This window comes from Microtus ochrogaster, chromosome 17, assembly GCF_000317375.1.
Source record: "Microtus ochrogaster isolate Prairie Vole_2 chromosome 17, MicOch1.0, whole genome shotgun sequence".
NCBI lineage: Eukaryota > Metazoa > Chordata > Mammalia > Rodentia > Cricetidae > Microtus > Microtus ochrogaster.
In genome coordinates, this window is record NC_022019.1 from 7559045 (window position 1) to 7563364 (window position 4320).

General features: G+C 44.8%; 1 non-coding gene across 1 annotated transcript; it reads left to right on the forward strand.

The window, feature by feature from the left end:
• Positions 1-464: 464 nt before the first annotated feature.
• LOC113457070 lies at positions 465-624 on the forward strand. Its single transcript, XR_003377715.1, has one exon. It is a non-coding gene; the product is annotated as a U1 spliceosomal RNA (small nuclear RNA).
• Positions 625-4320: the final 3696 nt, after the last annotated feature.

The following is a 4320-nucleotide window of genomic DNA, read 5'->3' on the forward strand; positions in this document are numbered from 1 at the left end:
TGTAGCAAGCTCTCAGCTCTTAGGTGAGATGTGGCTATTAGCTTGGAGGGCTACTAGAAATCAGGAACTGTAATGAATTTCATGTTCATTAATTTTATTTCTTTGTGGTGCTGCCTGAATTTCTCTACATTAACCAGGAGCTAGAGAAAGCTCCGTGGCTAAGAGCACATACTGCTTTTCCAGGGGACCAGAATTCAGTTCCTAGCACTTATAATGGTGGCTGATTCCAGCTGTGGGGGATCCAACAACTGGCCTTGGCAGACACCTATACTCCCGTGTATATATCTACATACAAGCATACACATACACAATTAAAAATACCTTCTAAGAGGATCAGAGTGTTGTGTTTCCGTGGCCTCAGTTTCAGGAGACTGTAGGTTTGCCAGTGGTCATTGAGGATTCAGGTGCTCACAGTCTGACTCATTTCCCTTCAGGAGTTGTATTTGGTGTAAGAATAATTACATATATTTGTCTGGCAGTGGATTTACCATGGTCACGAAAATGGTTTCCCAGGGAAAGCCTTATCTATTGCACCGAGAATGTGCTGACCTGCAATTTCCCCTAATGTAGGAAACCCTGCTGAATCGTTTGTGGTATGGGAGACTGTATTCATGCTCTACCCTACAAGGAAAAAAGTATCCATTACAGTACTGTCTGAAGCAAGAGAAGACTGAAGAGCCCTGTGTCCGAGTCCACTTTTGTTTGCACCTGCACTGGAATGTCTAAGGGCATGTATAGCCTCAGGAGGGCTGCTTCCAGAGAGGGGGGCCCGGAGTAGATGATAGCGGCTGCTTCCGTGTATGTCTTACACTTTCCTACCATATGCCTACATTGGGTTTTAAACCGAAAAATTTCCCATAGATAGTCCACATCAATGATGAGAAAACCGTTGGATGCCAGACCATTGTGTTATCCATTTGAGGGTGGTCTGCCTCTTTCATACACATATTTCATGCACAGAGATTCTATAGGACTTGCACTTATTTTAACTCTCCTGGGCCAGTGCGATAGCTCTGCGGGTAAAGGCAGTTGCCTCCAACCTGAAGTCCTGGGTTTTGTTCCAGGAAGCCAGTGTGCTTAGTAGCCAGCGCATGTACATGTGCGCACACATGAATATAATAAAATTTAAAACTATTCCAAGAAATCAGCTAAGCTGTCATGCTAGTAATCAAAGGAAAACGTTGACTTTACATGAAGACTTGGGAAGTAGCACTGATTAGATGGAAGCCTGAGATGTAACCTCTGGATGAATGTATCCTCTGGATGAATGTAACCTCTGGATGAATGTAACCTCTGGATGAATGTAACCTCTGGATGAATGCCCTTAGGAATGTACCCAGGAGTGTGCAGAGAAAGCGAGTTGTTTGGAGGGCTTTTTTTTTTTTTTTTTGGTTTGGTTTGGTTTTTCGAGACAGGGTTTCTCTGTAGCTTTGGAGCCTGTCCTGGAATTAGCTCTGTAGACCAGGCTGGTCTCGAACTCACAGAGATCCGCCTGCCTCTGCCTCCCGAGTGCTGGGATTAAAGGAGGGCTTTTTACAAGACACTCAATGAGGGAGACCTGTGTCTTACATTGCACTTACAGAGACACCATGAAACCATGTAAAGGTTTCCTATAACTAGAATGAAAAGTTGGGGCACCCCTGGGTGTGGGCGTAGTTGAATAAGCTTTTAATTCTAGCATTCTGCAGGTAGATACAGGAGGATACCTGAGTTTGAGGCGAGCCTAGTCTACATAGTTCCAGTACAGGACTACCTACAGAGACCCTGTCCCAAAAAACAAAACACAAAAACATTGAAGTATGTACATGGGAAAGACCTTGAAGATGAAGTGAAAATAAAAGATTTCAGGAATCTTCATACATGATGGCCCAACAGCAGTATTTATAAGTTCCTTCGCCATCTATTGAGCTGCACAGGGTGAGTGGTGGGAATGGCTCAAGCAGCTGTCTTCTAGTCAGTGGGTATAGACGTGGGCACCTTTAAGGACCGGGGTTCTCTGGCAAAGGGAGGGCTAAGATGGTTAGATGGTAATAGCCAGTGAGAGGATTGAAGACTGCAGTGGGCTCTGGAAGATGTCTGGCACAAAGAAATGGCTCATTGCCACTTGTGGCAGCTCACACCTGTGATCCCAGCACTCGGAGGTTGGGGCGGGATTGCTCAAATTACTCAAATTCATTCTGAACTGTAACAAAGGGCTGTCTCAAACACACACACAATGTTAGTTTAAGTCTGACTTCATTGGCCACTGGTAGTAATGGCCATGGATTTGGAAGATTGATCAACTCCGAGTGAACCTGGATGTAGAGGTGACCTAGCTTTGCCTCTGCCTTTTTGGCTTTTGTGTTTTTCCTATTCTGGGTCTAGAACCTGGCAAGGAAGCAAACACTACCTCTGAGCTCTACCTGCAACCCATCCCTTTTTCTTTTTTGGCTTTTTGAGACAGGATTTCTCTGTGTAGTCCTGGCTATTCTAGAATTCACTGTAGACCAGACTGGCCTCGAACTTAGATCACCTGCTTCTGCCTTCTGAGTGCTACAATCAACTTCAATCTTTTCAAATGAATGTGGCGCCTGTATCATGCTGTCCCTTCAAAGTGTGGGGATGTGGATGTGTGCTGGGAGTAGTTTGAAAAACTCACTTTCCATATAATCCCAGCACTGGGAGAAGATAATTTGTAGGTCAGTCTGGGTTACATGAACGTGTAACAAGTCCCAGATCTTAGCACAACATAAACCACTCTAGTGTGATGTTTTATTTTGGCTTTTTTAAAAACTATTTCATGTGCATTGGTATAACGATGTCAGATTCTCTTGAATCTGGAGTTACAGACAGCTGCAGGCTGCCATGTGGGTGCTGAGAATTGAACCTGGGTCCTCTCGAGGAGCAGTCAAGTGCTCTTAACCACTGAGTCATCTCACCAGCCCCTATTTTGGCTTTTTGAGGGGCCTGCCACCCAGCTCCCAAGTAAACACACTTATTCTTAGTTATAATCACCCAGCCTTAGCTTGTTTTGTTTCTAGCCAGCTTTTCTTTTTTTTTTTTTTTTTTTTTTTTTTTTTTTTTTTGGTTTTTCGAGACAGGGTTTCTCTGTGGCTTTGGAGCCTGTCCTGGAACTAGCTCTGTAGACCAGGCTGGTCTCGAACTCACAGAGATCCGCCTGCCTCTGCCTCCCGAGTGCAGGGATTAAAGGCGTGTGCCACCATCGCCCGGCTCTAGCCAGCTTTTCTTAAATTATCCCATCTACCCTTTTGCCTCCGGGCTTTTATCTTTCTCTTCTGTAAATCTTACTTTCACTCTTACTCCCATAGCTGCTGGGTGACTGGCCCCTTATGTCCTCCTCTCCTTGTTCTCTTGCCACTAGCTCTTGTTCCTCCCAGATTTCCTCCTCCTATTTATACTCACTGCCTGCTAGCCCCGCCTATCCTTGCTCCTGCCTCACTATTGGCTGTGCATTTTTTTTTTTTTAGGACCATCAGGTGTTTTAGACAGACATAGTAACACAGCTTCAGAGTTAAACAAATACAGTGGAAACAAAATTCACACACCTGAAAATATTCCCCAACACAGCATAATGGACATGCAGAGCAGCACACCTGCCAAAAATGAAAATAAAACCTAATCCATCAAAGTCCAGAGTTCTGGGCAAGTCTCTAAATGTCTCCTACCCTTTTTTCCTTCTTCTGTAGTTCTGCTAACTGTTCTTGTTATGGGAAGTATGTCAACCCAGGTGTTTGTTTTGAGGACTCAAGTGACAAACACCCAGTGTAGTGACTGGCTAGCTAATGAAGAGTTTCTATTGACTTGAATCTGTGTGAGTTGTTTTCACAAATCCTGGGGACCACAGCCACTACCAATTGTTTGTTTGTTTCAACACAGAGTTTCCCAGTAGCCATGGAGCCAGTCCTAGAACTAGCTCTTGTAGACCAGGCTGGCCTCGAACTCCCAGAGATCCGCCTGCCTCTGCCTCCTGAGTGCTGGGATTAAAGGCGTGCGCCACCATCGCCCGGCTTCACTACAGTTTTCTGTGTGACTGCAGGGTAGCATTTTGGCAGTGTCAGTATACACAGGGTCTACTGCCACCTTAAGACTGTTCCAGGGGCTGGAGAGATGGCTCAGAGGTTAAGAGCATTGCCTGCTCTTCCAAAGGTTCTGAGTTCAATTCCCAGCAACTACATGGTGGCTCACAACCATCTGTAATGAGGTCTGGTACCCTCTTCTGGCCTGCAGGCATACATACAGACAGAATATTGTATACATAATAAATAAATAATTTTTTAAAAAGACTGTTCCACACACTACACAGTCAAGAAAAAAAGACAA